Here is a 21,091-nt window from a genome sequence, read left to right on the forward strand (position 1 = left end):
AGGGTCATCACAGTCACCATGTTTCAAACCCCATGGTTTCCCTGCGAGCAGGAGTCTCCTCATCCTCACTATCCAGCAATCAGGCTCTTGGGGAGATCCCCGACCTCATGCAGCATGCAGGAGAAGTAAAATGAGTCAGGCCCAGCTTCTAAGACATCACTGCACTCAGAAAGCAGCTCTACACGTAATTATGGTACAGAGTAAATGCTGCAATGGAAGTTTGTACAAAAGTAAGGGATGTACTTCCTGGGGACACAGGGGAAGGTTTTGCAAGGGAAATGCCCGCGTGCCCGCGTCGGTAAAAGGCAAAAGGGAGGCAGAACAACAGGGTAAGCCCAGATTCTGAGCACAAACCATCGATTCTGAGAACAGATGAGACAACAGTGGGAGAAGGGCAAATTAGGCTGAAAATAAACCACTCACAGAGACTGCGGAAGGGTCACATATGCCCTGCTCAGAATGGGCCTACTGCCCTGTGGCCTGGTGGCTCTCAACTCTAGGTTTGCGGTAGAGTCTCCTGGGAAACCTTAAAACACAGTTCCATTGCCTGCTACTTGTTAATATTGTTGACTGGCCTGAGGTGGGGCTAAGCATCAGTATTTTTAGCACTTTCCACAACCCCACCACAGTGTGTGGTCAAGGATAAGAAGTATGAGTGCACGGGAAGCCAGGTCAGCACAACTGTACAGGCAGGACAGTATTACAGCAAGGTTTTTAAACTGAGGTGGGCGACAGTGTGAGCAATAGGTAAGAGGCAGTGAGACCAAGGAAGGGAAGTCTGTTCAGGCTACTAATACAGGCACGAGAGGAGGCTCGGCCAGACCACTAACCTTTCCTCTGGTACTGACAGTGTGACTAGCAGTGAAGAAGGCTACACAAGTCTACACACTCTCAGGGGACTCTGAACCACTCTCAGCAATGGTGTGGTGTACAGCCTTGGTGCAGGGGCACTCTTGGTATGGTTGACAGCAATGATGACTGGTGGAGCAAAAAAAAGAACCAGGGACAGCACTACCATTACTGGCTTGAAGGAGAAAATAATAAGTATGTATTGTGCATCGGAACACACCTGTAATCTCAGCACTCTGGGAGGCTGAGGCAGGAATATTTCACGTTTGAAGCCAGCCTGGGCAACTTAGCAAAATGCTATCGCAAAATAAAAACAAGAAAAAGAGCTGGGGATATATACCAATGGTAGAGTATTTTTGCCTGGCATATGCAAGGCCCTGGGTTGGATGCCCTGGACTGAAAAAAAAAAAAAAAAACCCCAGAAACTGTGCATTGAAGTCTCAGGAGCCATACCAAACACTGAGTATATGCTATGCTTATGAGTTCTTCCTAGTCTGTAATACAGACTACTCTCACATCTATTTCAAACCAAGGAAAGAGACTGAGACGTGAATTACTTTGTCCAAGGTCACATGGAGACAAGTGGTTGAACAGCAGTGTGACCCTGGCAGTTGTGAACTGGCTTGTGGATAGAAGGATGAGCAACCCGCCCCCCCACCAGGAAGCAGCAGAGCAGGGAGGACACAGCAGGAGTTGTTCAGGACAAAAGGTGGAGATGGAGGACAGAAGAGGGTTAGTTGTAGGTATACTGTGTGCAAGTCAGTACAAGATACACAGATGACAGAGCTGGGGGTTAAATCAGAAGAGATCAAGAGGTGAGAGCAGAAAATCCAGTCAGAGCTGGTTTGTGGGGTCCTCCCTCCACTCAAGGTGCTGGGCTTCATGCCTCCTCTGCCAGGGCAACTTTTGTCATTATCTCTGCTTTACAAGTGAGATGAAGCGTGGAGATCAGGGTCACACAACCCGTTGCAGCAGAGCCGGCCCAAACCCTGTACCCCACTCTTGTAACCTCCAGCCTGTCCCCTGGGCACTAGGAATCAAGATGTGCTGTGCACATGTACTAACTTCTGTATACCCCCCACACTAATAAGTGAAAATGACATTAAAAACTCAGTCATACACAAAAAGAAGAGAAAGAAAAACAAGTAAACCTGTAACACCCTAAACAGCAGCCACCACCAGCCTTGCCTTGAACTCTCTATGTATCTCAGGCTGGCCTCAAACTCACAGCCATCCTCTTGCCTCAGCCTCCTGACTGCTGGGATTACAGGCATGTGCACAGCGCTCAACCAAATACTGTGTTTTTAGAAAGAAGTTTCATATAGAAACTTTTCGGGGATGGACTATGGCTCAGTGTCAGAGCATTTGCCTAGCAGGCACTAGGTCCCTGGCTTAATTCCCAGTACCACAACAGTGGAAATATTTTTTAATTATTTATCCATTTCTGTAACTGAAAGGACTGCTGTACTGTTCTAATAATATGAAGGACAATGCACTTCTGTACCAACTGACTTAAATACCAGAGGAACATTTATGCAAGCCAGTATGAAAACCTGGGTGCAAGTGCATGTAAGTGACAGAGCATGACAGATTCCATACCATGTTCCCATTTTCACAGTGGGTAGCTCCTCCCATAGGGATGGGGACAGAGGCCTGTGTGTCCTCAGGACTCAGGACACTCCACAATGGTGGCACTTCTGTTCCCACTCACTTTTATTTGCAAAGATTGTATGTTTTCTTCTCTTCAAAGTGATGAAAGTGGAATCTTAAAGCCACACCATATACAAGCGCCAATTAATGATTTCAAGTCGGACAGTGAAATGACTTATGTACCAGTTTCAGATAAAAATTTGTAATGTTTCAATTTTCCAATACCTTTGAAGCACTTGTACTGACAAAAATGAAGTCTTTTGAGTTGAAGTGTTCCTTCTTTAAAAAGTACTTTTTAAAAGACTACGATATCATTTCAGAATTTTCTTGTTTTAGAATTAAGAAACCTGAAAGAAGAAACATTAAATTCCAATTAAAATAATCTTCGTGGCCCATGTGAGCAGCGGCTCTGTTCACAGGCCTCTCCCTGTCACCTGCTGCTAAGAGAGACAGGCATTGGCCTGGGCATGCAGCCTAATTCAGGGGAGCTCTCCCTGCGCCAAAGCAGGGTGCTGGATCAAGTCAAAGTCACAGTGCTTTGGGATTCACGTTCCTTCGCTCAGAGCACTATGGGTCCTGCAAGCTCTCCACATCAGTCTGCTCTTCCTAGTTCCCAGTCTGTCAGGGCTTCCTCCACCACTCCTACAGCTGTCTTTAGGTCCAGCAATAGTTTCCTTAGCAATATTTCCTCCTCATGAGACTGCAGTTCCCAGCCACCACTGTCCTTTGTCTTCCTCCTTTGCCAACATCTCATTTGAAATGTAGTTCAGTTTTACACACAGTTCATCAAATACGACCTAACTGGAGGATCACACAGGCCGCAGACTCACTGTAATCTAGGCGGGAACTAATGAAGCCTGACCGCAGGCTGCTCTCAGGAGCCTCATCACAGAGGCTGCGCGTGTCAGCTTGTGGGCACACCCTCATGGCTCTTCTTCCTCATCTGTGTCTGAGCTTATCTGCCAACCCCCAGCATTTCTCAATTCCTGTACATGGCCTAAACTTAGTATATTTTATCTTGCTCATCTTAGGATGTTATTAAAACCCATTTAAGAGTATTCTGAACTAGTCTCTTATCTATAGTATTAAGTCATCTCTCTTAGGTTTATGTCATCTGAAAGGCAGACGTTTAATTCAATCTAGGTCTTTACAGAAAAAAGGACACTGATTTAAAATGCAACAACAGGACCTTGATGTATTTTACAGATTTTCTGGATTTTGTATTACTCTGAGTCATATATCATGATTTCTAAATTTCTGTGGTAACACAAGTGACAAAATCTGCGTCTGCACATCACTTTTGTTAAATATCATATAGTTCTGGGCTCTCGTGAAGTCCATTCATGGGCTTTCTTCCTGCTAAAGATTCCCAAACCTACAAAAGCCTTTGGTTCACTAGGATTCATTAGTATGCAAACTCTTCCAAAATAATCAATTCTTTCATATTTTCCACAAGAAAAGTGTGAAGTAGGCCGAGCATGGTGGTGCACACCTGTAATCCCAACACTCGGGAGGCTGAGAAAGGAAGTCTGCTATGAGTTTGAGACCAGCCTGCACTGCAAAGTGAGACCCTGTCTCCAAAAAAAAAAAAAAAAAAAGTGTGAATAAGACATGAAAAATGATTCATTAATAAAGCAAAATAATATTCACTTACTACAAATCCTAAACTCTGTTCAGGGTAAGAGTTAAATTTGTATTATTGACCAGGAGAAATATTCATGATACATTAAAGATGAAAAGCAAGCTTCAAAATAATGTGTAGAATATAATCCAATTTCATTTTATTTTAGGTACTGGGGATCGAACTCATGACTTCTTGAGCTAAACCCCCTGGCCCATAATCCAATTTTAAAAATCATCAAGGGCTGGGGATTTAGCTCAGCAACACAAATGCCTGCCTGGCAAGTTCGAGGTTGTGAGTTTGATCTCCAGTTCAAAAAAAAAAAAAAAAATTAAGAGGAGTAAAAAATCATCAAAAACTCGTTAATTTTTATGCTTCCTGAGTATAGGAAAAAGAGTGAGAAAGAAGTCATACCATACCAGGCTAAGAACAGAGGCATCATTCATCCTTTCTACTTTCATTTGCAATAGAGAAATACTGGTATTTTACAAAGTAAAAAGATTAAAAAAGAAAAAAAGATAGCTCACAATCATATCAATATTCTCTGATCACTCACTCCACACTCCATGCAAGTTTTGTAAATATTAATTTCCCCATAATGTTCTCAATCTATCACACGGCACTGGGGAACCAGTGCTTGGCTTCCTTGCACAAGCATTCCTGTGGCACTCACATGACAGCTGTGCTCCAGGTAGATGTGTTCACATTCACAGGGGTGACTTTCTCACCTTCAGGGTAATACGCACAGCAGCAGAACCATACATGAAAGTTATGAATAAAGAGTAAAAGATAGATGATAGGAAGTAGAGAGATAGATGTTTCTCAAATAGGAAGGGGTTCAAGAGATGGAGGGGAGGAGAGGGAGGTGAGAGAAGCAGGTAAAAAAGGAATTAAGACATGGACTCCATACAAAGAATGTGAACGATGGGTGTATCCTGCAAACACATACTAATAGAAAAAAAGGAAAAAGCTGACACACTGGGCTTTTCTTCCATCCAAATACTAACCAGGCCTGACCCTGCTTAGCTTCCGAGATCAGACCAGATTGGGCGCGTTCAGGGTGGTATGGCCGTAGACTGCACTGGGCTTTTCGATCACACTAATCTGAAGCCCAGGGAAAAGACATCTGCAACACAAACACTATCAATTTCAGAGTGAAGATACAGGCAGGCACAGAGGCAGATCCTGGTAATCCCATGGTCTCGATCCTGGTCAAACAGTAAATCACCTAGGAAGCATTTTTTTCAAACATCAATGCCTGTGGGCCACTTTGGTGAGTCAAACAGACTTGGCCCTGACATGGGTACTGATTCTATTTCAAAGGCCAGCAAGATAATGCAGATGTGCAGAGTTGAGAACCATTTTGTACATTTCACTCTTCTGTGACAAAATTTGTTACAAGTGCATTTTCTGTAACAGTTCTTTTTTGTTGGGGCGGGGGAGTTACTAGGAATTGAACTCAGGACCTCCCACTTGCCAGGAAGGTGCTGTACTCTGAGCTATAGCCCTGGTCCTGTGTATCAGTTATTTTAAGACTATATTTCTATTTCTATTTGGGAAAGCTGAAATCTACTAACCAGCTACTGCCAGTAAAACATTTATAATTTAGGCTGTCCTTATGTTGTCTCTGATGCCTCTTTTAAAGTTTCTTAAATTTATGACTATATAATTAAGAACCCTTAGCATGTCAAGGAATATTTGTAGCCTCATCCAAATAATACCTTACAATTTATTATGACTATGGGAGACAAAGAGTATGAAATACCTTGAGTCCCTAAGCATAACAACAACAAAAAAAGGCCAACATGTAATTAGTTGAGCTGTTATTGGACATTAGTCCAATTAACTTCATGATTCTTAGTGCTAACTTTTGTAAATATTTTAAAAATTCTATTATGTTGTGAAGAATTCATAAAAAGAAAACTATGACTTGAGATATTTTCCTCCAAATTTAGTATCTGAGAATGGTAATATTCCAACAAGAAAAATAATGAAACATGAAAAATGATTAACAAAACAAAGTACTTGTTTAGTACACATTACAGTACATAAGCCAGGATTCTATATTCAAACTACTGTTGCAAATTAAACAGAAAAGCTTTTTTTTTTGTACCAGGGATCAGACTCATGACCTCACCTTTGCCAGGCAGGCATTTATGCCACTGAGCTAAATCTTCAGCCAGAAAAGCATTTTAAGACAAGGAACATTATATTCGTAACATCTGGCATTAAGAATTGCCTTTATACATCTGTAAGTGCTGACTGCCTTAGCACGTATTTTCAAATAAGTCTACTGATACATTAAAAAAGTTGGACCTAGGATTTATTTCAGAGAAAAAGAAAACTTAGATCTATACAAAAACTGTACATAAATATTCAGATACTATAGACAACATTCTACAATTGACAGTAATTAATTACAGGATACCTAACCATGGAACTCCACTCAGCCATACAAAAGAACGAACTACTGAGCTTCCAGGAAGATGGCAGAAGAGTAAGCAGCAGAGTAAACAGCCTCTCTGAGAGAAACAGTCCAGATGCTGGAATACAGCATAGTGGGGAAGACAAGAAGGAAGGAAGGGTGTCCCCTGGACCCAGGAATAATCTAACGTGAGAATTGAAGCCCACAGAGATATTAAAAAAGAAAAACTTAAACCAAGACGGCAGTAGCTGGTGGTGCCTTCACCCAGAGCTGGACCCACTGTGCAAGAGGAGCTACTGGAACCTGGGGATGCACAGTCACAGTGATGATAGTGTCTGGTGACCCCAGAGGCCCCTGCAAAGAGACATGGTGGAGGGCAGCAGTGGACACGAAGGACTGCACTGGCTGGCAGTGAGTGAAGAGGACTCCATCCTCCTGTGGGAGACAGCAATTGGCTGGGAGCCATTTTGGAGTCAGGCCAGATAATCCCAGAACCAAAAGTGCTACTGGCTTCCTCCAGCAGATCCTGGCTGGGAGCAGACTGGTGGAGACTGCTTGAACTGAACCCCACTCCGCATGCATTCCAGCAGCCATCACAGAGGTTCCCCAACAAGCAGCCAGCTCAGCCTGGAGGTGGTGCCAGCCCTGCCCCTATGTACACTCCAACGGCCATGGTAGGGATTCGCCAGTGGTAACCAGCTCAGTCTGGAGATGGTGGTTGGCCCTGCCCCTGTGTGCACTCCAGCTGCCATTGGAAAGCCAACACAAGCTGAGAAAAGCAGTAGACAGCCCTGTACCAGTGCAACCAATGGTCACCATCAGATATCTATAGCCAGCACCCAACATTCTCACTTCAGAGAAATTGTAGCCAATGCAGGAAATGCCTGGAACCCCACTACCCACTGGTCTGGAAGAACCCAGGAATATATCAAGAGGAAGAAGCAAAAGGCAGACTCTGGCCTCCAACCCAAGCAGAGCAAGTCCACAGATGTAAACACAGAAGAGAAGGCTGGAAGTTGCACACCTGAAATTTCTGAAGTGATGGCAACTGAAGTAAAGAAACAACTTCATGAGCCTATAAAAGAAATTAGAAGAGCTTATAAAAGAAATTAGAACAGAAATACTATCTCAGGTAAAAGAAGGAATGAAAAACTGCTAAGCACCTCTAAAGAAGACATCCATAAAACAGAGGAGCACAGGAAAATGAGGGAAACCTTTAATGAACAATATAAAAAAGATTTAGAATACATGAAACAAAGAAATATCCAGGAAATTAAAAACTTCACTGAAAGCTAGCAAAAATGCTTGAAAGAAACTTAAGACAGACATTCAAACTTTGAAGGTTTGCAGCTTGTAATCATGAAAGGAAAGACCTCTTAACAATAACAAGGAATTAGGAAATAACAATTCAACCCAAAGAAACATAACTTAAGAATAACAGGTGTGAATGCAAAAAGCAGAGGTCAACACAAATGACATTAGAAGTCTATTTACAGAAATCAGAAAACTTCTCAAGCATGGGAAAAGGAAGTGACATTCAGGTAAGTGAGGCATACAGAATTCCAGCTAGCCATAACCAAAATAAATCCATACCCAGGCATATAATAATCAAGAGCCAAGAAATTCAACAGAAGAACAGAATATTAAAAAACTGTTACAGGAAAGAAATGTATCACCTATAAAGGAAAACCCATCAGAATCACAACAGACTTCTCAACACAAACCATCAAGTCAAGAAGAGTTTGAAGTATTTCAAGTCCTGAAAGAAAACAACTTCCAACCCAGACTGATGAAACCCTGAAAAAGTATGTTTCAAAATTAATGGAGAAACAAGATACTTCCATGACAAAGAACAACTGAAGAAATTCATGACCACCAAACTCAACCTACAAAGAATATTAAAAGACATTCTAAAGAGAGATAAAAAAGACCATGGTTCCAGGAACAGCAGCAGTGGGGAATCACTGGCAGGACAATGGAATGGAGGGGAAAAGTAGACAACTAGTGGCAGGAAAATAGTGAGGCAGAGAAGATCCAGTCATGTTGGCTGTAACCATTGATATAGACGGCTCAATTCACCAATAAAAAGAAACATAGGCAGAGTGGATCAGGAGACAGAATCCATCAATATGCTTTATACGAGAAATACATTTAACCCAAAAGGGGGTTCACAGACTGAAAGTCAAAGGAGAGAGAACAATACTCTAAGTGATACGGAACCAGAAAAAAGTGGGGGTAGTTTGCCCATCAACTGCAGACTGGATAAGAAAGACATAGCACTTTTATACAATAGAAAGCTGCTCAGCTACTCAGCTATAAAGAAAGCCTTAAGGCTCTTGTAGGTAAATGGTTACAATTTGAGATTATGCACATGGATGAACATCCTATGGTCTCCCTAGTATAAAAAATGAAAGTAGTGGGATCCAAAATGAGCAATATAAGGCTGAGGATTTAGCTCAGTGACATAAGCGCCTGCCTGGCAAGCACAGGTCATGAGTTTAATCCCTGGTACAAACAACAGCAAAACCGACAACATATACTGTGAAAACAAAAGGGGAGTAGGTATCTAAAAAAGGAAGGCAATAGCCATTTTTAACCTATTATTGTGATTTGAAACCCATATTGTTTTCATTGTTGTTTGGTTTTATTCTGTTTCCGTTTATCTATTGTTACTATATTTGATGGCATGGACAGCTATTTCAAAGATAACATACCATGGTAGCCATTATTGATTTCCTATTGTCTTGTTCTGAAGCCTTGTATTGCTTTCATTGTTCTGTTTTGATTGATTTTACTCTATTTTGGTTTGATTGTGTCATGTCTGATGGTATATACAACTACTCTGAAGATAACAAGATGTACTATGGTAGCCACTATTGTTTTACTGTTTTCTTGAAGTCCTGTACTGCTTCCATTGTTTTGTTTTTATTGGTCTTATTCTGTACTACTATTTTATTATGCCTGATTAGGTATGGGCAGTTCTTTTGAAGATAACAAGAGGCACTACAGTGATTTCCTTGTATTTTGTTTTGAAGTCATATACCATGTTCATTGTTATGTTTTGATTGGCTATTCTGTTTTGTTTCACTTGGCTTCATTCTCTGTTAAAAAAAAAAAAGAATCAACTACTGATACAAATGATCATGACTTATGGTTCTCAAGGGCGCACCTAGTGATAAAGGTCAGTCTCACATACTGCAGATTCTTACACAACAGTCTTGAAATGACAAGATGACAGAGCACAGGTAAGTAGGTACCAGAGGAAGGGCAAAGATGGTCGATAAAAGGCCAGAAGCTGTGGGACAATGAATCTTTCTGTTTTGAGTACAGTAATCAAACTGTACAAAATTACACACACACACACACACACACACACACACACACACAGATATACACACAGAACCAATGAGTGTTCTTAAAAGTAGCAGAGTCTGAACAAACTCTATGGATGTCCCAACATGATTTTCCAGGTGTGGCCTTACCTGAGTTACCTTTTGGGGAAACAGAATGAAGGTATGTGTAATCTCTTTGTACTACTTTTGCAAATTCCTGTAAAAAAACCCTTAAAACAAAAACTTAAAATGCTTGGGAAAAATGTGAGGAGAGTGATTTAAAATACATAAAATATTTTTGTAAAAAAACCTAAGTGAATATAAAGGGGAGAGATAATAAACATGGATAGAGAGGAGAAGGGGGCTGTAGTAATATTTTCAGAGCATTTACTGTGTCCCCAGCACTACAGCTGATGTCATTTAACTCAAACAGAAAATGAAGTGGTTGCTACTCAATGCTCTCACTTTCCAGACAAGAAAACCGAAGGGCAGAGGACAAGAAATTCAATCCTGGTCACATAGCTGGCCTGAAGCAAAAAGGTTAAAGTTGAAAAAAATGAGACAATCTGAAAGCCAAGAGGACTAAAGAAAAAAGTACGACTGCCTCAAGGGCTTAAAAAATAGTGTGAGTCAGGTAGAGTAGGTGAAACGTGAGCTAAATCTTAAATATACACTCACATTCAGTGTCTATGTTGACTATAATGTTTTCCAAGAACCTTTAATCCACAAACACATTTAGCCAAAGGTAACTAAATATCTTTGACCAGGGATGCATTTGAAAGCATGATTATTTTTATTACTTTCAACTTTTGCTCAAAAACAATAAAACACTAACTTCTTTTCTTAAAAGGTGTTCACTGAGTGGAAGTAAGCAGATAAAAACCAAGCCAAAAGTCAACTAACACAGAGGGCCCTCCAAGGACGAGGAAAACAAAGCTGCCTGCCTTTGCCACCACCTGCTAATGGCCAACACCTGTGAGCCAGGCAGTCAGCAGTGCTGTAAGATGCAAGGTAGAAAAGCCTAAATGAGGTTAGAGAAAAACATGAATCTGCAACAATTTCTGAAAGCAAGTTGAATATCTAATTGCAATAAATTAGTTTTAAATAAAATCATGCAGTTCAGATTGGTTTACCTTAGAAAAAACAAAAGGCAATTTCTGTCTACTTTTACATCCTACCTTCAATTTAAATCATTGATCTTTCGTTGTTTGGTTTGGTTTGAATCCTTTTGCTTTGTTGATAGAGGGTCTTGCTATAGTTCAGGCTAGTTTTAAACTCACAGCCCAAGCTGGCCTTAAATTTATGGTGATGCTCCTACTTCAGCCTCCCAACTGCTGGGATTACAGGAATGCACCACTGTGCCTGGTTAAATCATTGCATATTTTAACAGCACATCAAAAACCAGAAGCAAGCATCTATAATCTCAGAGCTTTGTGGGAGGTTCAGGCAGGAGATTCGCAAATTCCAGCTCAGCCCAGGCAACTCAGCCTTTCTCTCACAATAAAAGACAATAAAGGCTGAGGATGCAGCTCTGCAGGAAGGCCCTGGGTTCAATCCCCAGTACTGAAAAAATTCAAAGGTCATTTAGGAAGTTTGTTATTCTGGTTGTAAAGCATCTGAGACAGGAATGTTTTTCTGTGGCGAGACAGAATCTCACCTAATTTTATAATCAAGTGCAAACAGAGATGACAATATTTAAAACCCTGGGAGAGTTAATCACCCTTTAAAGGTATAGACTGTCAAGAAATTCACTTAACATGCTCCTTGAAGGAAATGGAGTAACTGCTGTCCATTCTGCCCTTAGGATCCCCTGGGATAGTGAAGATATTCTGTCCTTTTAGGTCTTCTTAGAAGCACTTGTAAATGCAGCAACATTAAGGCTGGCTTCCTTAGGAGTTCCCTCCACAAGTCTGACTCAGGACAGAGCACGCAGGAATCTCAACTAAGAGGCACGATGACCTCCAGGGGCCGCAAAGCTGCATACCCATCCCTGGCCTTGGTCAGTGTGGAAGGTCTGAGAGTTCCCTTCCTGCATCCTTGAAGGTCTTCCTCACTCACAGGCAGTGAAGCAGGGTAGAAAAGGCAAGAGAGACGTCACACATTCCACATGACGAGAGACCAACTGCTCTCTTCTGGGTAGTGGCCCCAGCAGACTTGCAGAAGAACCATGACTTCCCAGACTGTTCTGTTTGGCTAACAGAATTTCTCTAACCCCTGGAAGATTAACCAAGGAACTTTATATTCACCAATGTTAGTTTCTAATCTGTGGCAATAATACATTTTGGAGTTTTTATAACTAAGTATCTCCCTTGAATAGAAATGATTCTGAAATATGGTAATGGTATTGTGGTTATGCTTTAAAAGATCTTTCCTTCTGAATCTGTCATTTATAAGTGAAGTGACCCAATTAGCTGCAATTTGATTCACAATAACAAGATGGCAGGGGAGTGGGTAGGAGTTTTAAACAAGTTTAGTCATGAACTGATAATGCTGGGTAACGGGAACACAGGATTAATTGTACTATTTTATCTTCTTTGGTAATGTTTGAAGTTTTCCATTATATTCTTGTGTGGGATATAAAATATACTTCTGTAAAAGAATTCTGAAACTCATACAGAAATCCAGATTTTTGAGTTTTTCTTACTTTATCGCATAGTTCAGACAGATCATCTCACCTAATAAATGTTTCCTATTTCTGAAGTGCAGTTAGAACACGATCGTTTCTTTAAGGTCACTTTCAGGTCTAAAGTTTTCATTCTGATAACGCTCTGTTTTTTCTAAGTTGAATTTAAATTCACCTGTTGTCTATAGGAACTGATTCTGCACTAAAATGGAAACAGTGGTCTCATGATCTCAAAGCAGCTCTTCAGTACTCTGGGCTGCACATCCACTGGTCGTGATCACAGGGGTTAAACGGTAAGGCTGTGAACTAAGATGATAAATATGCTTCTATTTTCTATAGGTAAAGTGAAAATGCTCTCTCCTCAGAAATATGCTTAAGATATCTTCTAGCATCACATAAATACAAAATGGGCAGATACTATAAACACAGAAACTTTTCCTGAATAATCAAGTATTTTTAAAAATGTTTTCTGGGGGGCTGGAGGTTTAGCTTAGTGGCATAAGCACCTGCAGGCAGTCGTGAGTTCGATCCCCGGTACCGATAAAAAGGGAAAAAAAAAAAAGTTTTCTGAAGATTTCTTAATAGCAGTGAGAAATCTGATACCTGAATCACCACTAAGAAATGGCTAAGTATACTGTGGCCCATTCTTTGAACAAAACATTATATAGTTAGCTGAAAAATGAAGATATAAACCCACAAGGACAGGAGCATACTAGGGGGATGCAGGAAAACTTGGGCAAGGAAGAGACACTGACAACCTGAAATGTAAATATCATTAGTCTACACTGATGAAAATAACTGAATAAAATGTAAGTGGGGGAGGATGAGCAAGTGTTGCACAGAAGAGTTCCAAGTAACTGGAGTGGACATTGCCAGAGGGGCTGCAGCATCATTCTCAATCCTGTGCAGCTGCATCAAAGTGGCATGGAAGGGGCAGGGCAACCATACTGTGCAGAGCCCTGCCAAGCAGCTCGCACCCAGGCAGAGGGCAACATGAGCCGATAGCCTTGCTGATGGCAGTTGGTGAGCCCCTCCTTTTACCGCCCTTCTACTCTTGGGCTCCTAACTCCATTTAAACAGAGGAAATCAGACACAGTCTCCACTGAGTAACAGCCTATATCTGATGACTACACTGCAAAACTGTCACAGTCACAGAAACAGAAGGCGAGTAAGAGCAACTATCCCAGGAAAGGGGAGCCTTGGGAGACATGCGGACTAAACGAGATGTATCTGGACATGAACCCAGGACAGAAGACCATGGAAATTTGAAGAAAATTTGGATTTTGATTAATAATAATAATATATACCAATATTAATTCACTAATTTTAATGAATGCATGATATTAACGTAAAGTGTTAATAATAGAAGCTAAGCCAGGCATGGTGAAATGCATCTGTAATTCCAGCTCTCTGGGAAGCTGTGGTAGTAGGATCGCAAGTTCAAATCTAGCCTGGGCAACTTAGTGACTTGGTAAGAACTTGTCACAAGATAAAAAACCAAACAAAACAAAAAGAGCTGTGGATATAGCTCAGCTTCTGTGATGGACCTGGATGTAACCTCCAATCCTGGGGCGGGGGTGGACACAGGAAGCTGGATGGGCAGTACAGTCTGCTGGACTCCCTGTACTACTGCTGCAACTTTTCTGTAAATCTAGAACTTTTCTAAAATAAGAAAGGCTTTATTAGAAAGAAGAAAAAATTTTAAATGAAGATGTATACTTACTACATAATAACACGGGACTATGACCAAGACATAAATGAAAGTTATATATAAAACACACATTATGAACTTGTTTGTATTTTTAAAATATATGTGAAGGTATTTATAGACCAAAAACCAGGACAATTGTACATAACCATGTGACCCTCACGGTGGTAGTGTTCCTAGTGATTTACCATACGTTATCCCTTTTTCTATTGTCTGACCTCAGCCCCGACTACTCTTCACGCCGTGCCCCCTTACTTCTGCAGTCAGGCACAGTCTCTACTTTGGAAAACAGACAGGTGTACAGTCTACGACTGACAGAGCATTCCTTAGCTCAAAATAAATCTATTTGAGTCACAACTGAAAAAAAAAAAAAAACTGAAAAGGACAGTATAGAAAAGTAGTTGAAAGCTTTCGATTTAATCAGGCTTTAAAATCTCCAGCTTATCGTTTACTATCTACATGGTATTGGGCTGTTGTATAACCACAGTTGCCTCATTTTTAAAAATGCAACAGACCTTCTGATCTTCTGAATATCCCTAACATTTATTTATTTACTTATTCACATATCTATATTGAACACTATATTCAGTATCACATTTACTTACACATTAACATGTATAGGTTAAGAAAATATTATTTCATAACTTCAAATTTTATTAAACATTACACAGCAGCAAAGAATCAAATGTCAAAAGCCTGACCATATTGGTGACTTACTATTGACAATATTAATAAACAAAAATGCAAGTGAAAACAAAACTAAGTTTCTCTGAGAACATAAGGGGAAACACACTAGTACTTCAGCTCATTCTACATGGGCAGCAATTTACCAGACACTTCTGGTAGACCTTCATTGTGGCAATTAAACATGCTGATGCTTTGTGTCACAGCACTACTGGAATCTACTCTTCTGGTCACAACTGGCCTAAATGGGATCTTCAAATACCAATGTACACATCTCCCTTTCTAAGGAAATACACTTTTTCTATGAATATAATGTGAATATAATAAAATACACATTAAGCTTACTGAAATTTCTTGATTATAAAATTAAGTTTTAAAAGGTGGTTTTAGATGAGATGCATACTTGGACCATCAAAACTGTGGGTGGGTAGTTTTAGCTCATTAGAGCTGTCCTGTAGTATGTGGCAGGGCATTTGTCTCAGGAACCCACAGACATCAAAATCTACAGATGCACAAGTCCCTTATACAAAACAGTGTAGTACTGCATGGAACCTGCACACATCCTCCTGAAGATGTTAAACCATTCTTGGTTGATTCATAATACCTAATACAGTATGAGTACTATTTAAATAGTTGCTGTGCTATACTATTTAGGGAATAATGACCATAAGACAAATGTCCATGTTTGGTACAGACATAATTTATTAATTTTTAAAAATATTTTTGGATCCCAGATTGGCTCAATCGGTGGATGTGAAAAACTAGTGGACAGGGAACCAGTGGGAATGGAGAGCTGACTATACTTACATTTTTAAATTACCCTAACTATAATCCTTATGATATGGAAAAAGCATAATAGATAAATCTAATCACAGTATGAACTACTGAAAATTCAAAAGGCCAAACAACCCAGTTCAGAAGAATGAATTTGATTCAAGTGAAAAATCTACCCAACCTATTATCATATGTTGCAGATAACAGATTCTAATCTGATAATGTAAGAAGATAATCAATACATAATCACATACATAGTATCAACTGCTCTGCCAATTTATTCTACACTAGAAATAAAAATTGTTCAGCCTAGTTCTGTTAAAGGAAGTTAATTTAAACACCAATGTTTAAAATTAAAAAACTAATTTTGCTCAAAGCTCAAAAACACATACACACATAAATCATAAATTTACTTAGGTTCGTGTATATATAGCCCAATGCTGGATTCGTAACTGTACATGTAACTGACTGATTTTATAACATACACCGAAACTTCTGCACATCATGATTTTTAATTGAACTTTCTTGGAAGTATTCCAATGGTGATCTTTACTAGACCCTAGCACAATTTTTTTATGCTCAACTGTTATAATTTTTTTTTTCTTTTGATCTTTTTGAGACAGAGTCCTATTATACAGTTCAGGCTGACCTTGGGCTCTTCATAGCTCAGGCTGGTCTCAAACTTGCAAACGATTCTCCTGCCTGGAATGGATTTGATTTATGAGAATGAGATTTGATTAATGAGATGAGTCATTAAGACAGCCAACTGGCAACAGATGGAACTAAATAAACTTCTTTTGTTTACAAAAAAGAAAAAAGGAACTGACTTTAAGGTAATATGGTTGGTTTTAAAATAAACAGAAAAATACATACAAAGCAGAGAACCCAAGCACTTTGAGCACTCACATTTTCTTTGTAGCCAAGTGCACAACTTCCCAGTATGTTTTCCAATACTATGTTCTCTATCCCTTTTAGTTCTCCAAATTCTAAACAAAAATTGAATAAGGGACCCTAATGGCTTCTCATATAAACTATCTCATTTAATATATATACACTACTAAATAGTATCACTATTTCAAAGATGAATAAATGTCCAATTTATACTAGTAATGAAGGGCAGACAGAAATTATTTTATAGAATTTTTCTTACCAAATATGTATGTATCATGGACCTGACCTATTTAGGCTTTTGATTCATACTTTCTAATTTTCTTTAGTCTGATCCTCTAAGTAGCGTTAATTATGTACATTTCACCCATGGCCACAATGTAGTGCAATCATTCATATCAATATTTCTACTGAATTTTCAGTTTCTAGGGAAAATGGGCCACACCTTGTTTCTTTCCATTGTCCCAGAATACAGGCCCAGAATTATCACATCTATATAAATTGCTTTTTAGCAGCCCACCTGCAGCTTTGGGGCCATTTTTTTTTTTTTTTTTTTTTTTACCAGCTGCTTGAGGCTGCAACCTCACCCGTACCATTATTGCCCAAATAGCTGTTCCCTTACCTCAAGATACCCAACACACACCAGCACAGCTGGGGAGCGCCCAGGAAGGAAGAGTATTCAGTACCATCAACCCCTAGCTGTTAAGGCACTTTTGAGCATTTTGACACCACTGTATGTACTGTACAGGGATTTTCCCTCATTACATTTAAGAACTGCACTCATATTAGTTGGCTTCCAACAATTCATACACATAAACTACATTACAGCCCAGCACAATATTCATATGCAAGAATATCAACCGAAACAAAGAAAACATGAAAAAACAAGCAGCATGAGATAAAACCTTTCCACAAGCTATCTTTTAACTATAATACTAGAGGTTTAAGGGGCAAGACCACACAACTGATATGCTTTATATCACAAAAAACTACTGAGTCAGTAGTTACCAGCATTTTGAGACTGTTAAAGTATAATTATAAAATGACTGATTAATATTTAAGGAGACAGCAAGTCCTTCAACACAAAAGGAATATTTACAAGAGTAAATCTGTCTTTTAAAATATTAGTCTTAGGAGAAATGCAAAAATATACAAATGATGTCAGAGTAAAACTAGTTAATATAGTTCCCAATATCTTTATTTTTTTAGGGAATGCTAAGGCTGTGGTTTCAGGTTTTTTCATTTTAAGAAATTATTACCATGAGTCCTTTGCAATAGTACTTACCTTCCTGCCCTCCCCCAATTTGTAGCTCATACTTGATTGTTCTGTAATCTTTTATACAGTGACAAATGTAAGATGTTAACTTTTTGAGTAAGAAGTTAACATGACAGCACTGTGTGATTATCCTTGATTCTCTTTAGTATTACTCTTAGTACTAGTCTAGAACACCAATCTAATTCTTAAAAACAGAAAACACAGGAAGCTCAATACTTTAAGAAAAGTTAAACAGTAATTGATTCATCCCGGCTACTCAGGAAATGAACAGCAAAGATCTGTGTTCTACCCAAAGACCAACAATCAATCCATCTAATAATGCCTACCACCCAGAGACTGGGAAAACAGAAAAAATTCAGGGAGCGATTGAATCATGACTAAAAAGAAAACATTAATTTGGGGATAGAATGAAGAGCTAGAGGCACATGGCAGATTTGTGTGCTACAGACAGAAGCAGACGGAAGACAAGAGTGCCAGAGAAGGGCCCATCCACGATGGGATGAGCCTGTGGTGCAAGATGCAAGTAAACACCAACCAGAGCAGGCAGGAGCAGGGAGGACTGCTGTGTGATGAGAGACAACAGCAACAAAGGATTGGAGGTGGCAGAGAGGTGGGAGGCACACACATGTCAAGGGAGGGCAAGGGGATAAAAGCATTCCAAAGGGGAGGCGGAGTCATGAGCAAGGCAGTCAGTGAACAGAACTCAAACAAGGAACCCTGGAGAGCCAGGAAAAGTCATAAGCAGAAAGAGCAAAAGGTGAAAGAGGGAAGAGTGGAGAGAAGCTGGCCTCCTTGAGATGGAAATAATAAAATTAACCAAATGTTTCACGGAATTTTGTTTCACTAAATTAAAATCTCTTCTTTATTTTATATTTTTCCTTGCTGAGTAAAAACTTGATCCCTAAGAGCAAAACTTTCTATATTTTACAGAAAATTACTGATGAGTTCTACTCCCCATCAATGAACATGATACCAATTAACTCATGCTACTCTTCTGGCAGTGCTGGAGACTGAACCCAGGGGTCCGCCAAGGCTAGGTTAAGCGCTCACCACCGAGCTACACTACCCACCCAGATCAAGCACTTGTAGCTCTAACCAGCAAAAGCATTTCTTACTGAAAATGTATGCATGCACGCGAATGACCATAGTGGCATGTCTTAATTAAAAATGCTTCCCCCTTCCTTTTGTGCTCAGCAACCGTTAGAGAAATTCTTGCTCCTTAATGTAAGATGATATCATGTCAGTATTACTAAAAAGAAGTTTGATATAAGCTTTCAGAGGGTTAAAAGATTTTATAAATTTTTCATTAAAGTTCTGTTATTCATGTTTCTCTGGCCTCCCAGGAAACTGGGAATAGAACATGCAAACCACCCTGATTTTCAAAATGGGAACAACAACAATAAACATTGGCAAATACAAAAAAACTGTGGAAAAGAATGGAAACTATTCTATTCTTGATCCTGGAAAATAACCCAGGGGAGAATAGCAAATATATACCAAAGGTCTATTTATGAAGATGAAATTACTTTAAACTGAAAGAATATAATAGGTCTTCAGTGCCAAAAATATGTTCAACAAAAAAGCAGGTATCTACAGAGGCTGGGCATAGATAAAGATGAAACTAAAGTTGCAATGAATATGAACAAAGCATCACATCATTACAAAGAAATAATCCATCTACACATCACACCCTTTAGTGATTATTCAAGTAAGAGTCCACTGCTGGGGGCCAATATCCCAGTGCATGGCTTGTATTTATCTTCCTACTACGGTGACTCTTCCATTCATCCATAAAAAAACTCTGCTCATAAGTAGTCTGAAGTACTGCAATGGTGGCAAATATATATTATCAAAGTGGATGGGTTAACAAAGATAATGTAAGAAATACATAATAAAATGTACTAGGATCTTATCACTCATATTATTGTAACTATCTTCTTTCAGCTGTTCAAATATCTTAAATGACATTGGAGTTGCTTCTTGAAATGCACCTTCTCTTCAGTTTTTTAATATTCTTCCACAAATATCTTAACGAGTCCTCAGGCCATCCAGTCCACTCACAGGTATTATTTACTTCTGCAAATGGTTGCTGTTTGAGAAGACTTCTTGCAGGAATAAACCTGGTCTGCTGGTCTCTACTGAGGATAGCTGAAACTAGGATTATCTCTCATATTCAAAGATGACATGGAAGCCAACTGTGCTGTTTCCAAGGTAAGAGGCCTTAAAAAAAGAAAAGTTACAAATCAACCAGATTTTAAAAAATGACTACAATGCAGTGCAAATTTTCACACAATACTGTATTTCACCTAAGGTTAAAAAATAATTCCACTAAGAAATTTTAATGTTTCACTTCAGCATAAAAAAACAGTATTTTTTTAGAATAAAGAGTACCAAATAATAGCCAGTAAAAATGCTGCAAATAATAATTGTTGAAATAAAACACATCAGTTAAAACTAAGGAAATTCTTGTGACTGACTGCAGAAGACGATCTGGGCACCTTTCCTTGCATGAAACATTAGTTAAATTGAGTCCTATTTCCATAGGTACAGAGCAGGATATCCTATTCCTTTCGTCCTTCAATTGGTTCTAAGTGTTGCAAATAAGGCCAGCTAAGGCACTGATACTTAATCCTTGAGGCCAACCTGACACTGTACTCTCTGCATTGTGCTCTCTGTAAAGGACGAAGTACAGTGGGACGGCAGAGCTATGTAGCTCCAGCAATGTTAGCTGGGTACTTGCCTCAAACTGAGAAGTTAAGTCCCAGCACACGGAAGTTTACACATCAGAAATTGAAGCAACAGCCTCCTAAAACCATTCAAATGTTACGTAGACAGATTCTTCTGTATATCATTCTCCCTGCATACTGCAAAGATGCTTTCCTACCCCTCTGGCTAGCCAGCTGAAGTTAATCACGTAATTTCCCCTGTCCTCACTGTTACTCATTCTTCACAAGATAATAAATTCTGGGAGAGGCCTTGGATCAAAGGTTTTGTCCATAGATCCTCACTTGGTGTGGACTTAGGACTTTCTGGCTGCCGATAACTTTGAATATCTTAGTGTGTTTACTCTTGCCCATAGGTTACACTGGAGGTGGCTGAAATTAACTTGCTGGAATTCCAGTAATGTTTCTATGGAATTACAAATATAACTTCCTAGATTATGAGGTGAACTGAAAAAGTATTACAATACTCGGATTACAATATATTATATCTGGACTATAATATACAATATTGGGATTTCAATAATTGACTTTTCATTCT

At 39.4% G+C, this 21,091-nt stretch overlaps 1 protein-coding gene across 5 annotated transcripts in view; it reads right to left on the reverse strand.

Moving 5' to 3' along the window:
• Slc20a2 (solute carrier family 20 member 2) overlaps positions 1-21,091 on the reverse strand; it is a 96,702-nt gene that overhangs the window by 70,055 nt on the left and 5,556 nt on the right. Inside the window, exon 2 of one of the 5 annotated variants that reach the window (XM_063239923.1) lies at positions 19,892-20,050. The exons of 3 other annotated variants lie outside the window; for them this stretch is intronic. The gene's annotated coding sequence lies outside the window, so the exon portion shown is untranslated. Of the gene's footprint in view, positions 1-19,821; positions 20,051-21,091 lie in introns of all 5 variants that reach the window. One more of the 5 variants, XM_063239922.1, reaches the window with a different exon arrangement.

Source organism: Cavia porcellus, unplaced genomic scaffold (genome assembly GCF_034190915.1).
Source record: "Cavia porcellus strain 051 isolate PalLab524CR breed Dunkin Hartley unplaced genomic scaffold, mCavPor4.1 scaffold_29, whole genome shotgun sequence".
NCBI classification, from domain to species: Eukaryota; Metazoa; Chordata; class Mammalia; order Rodentia; family Caviidae; genus Cavia; species Cavia porcellus.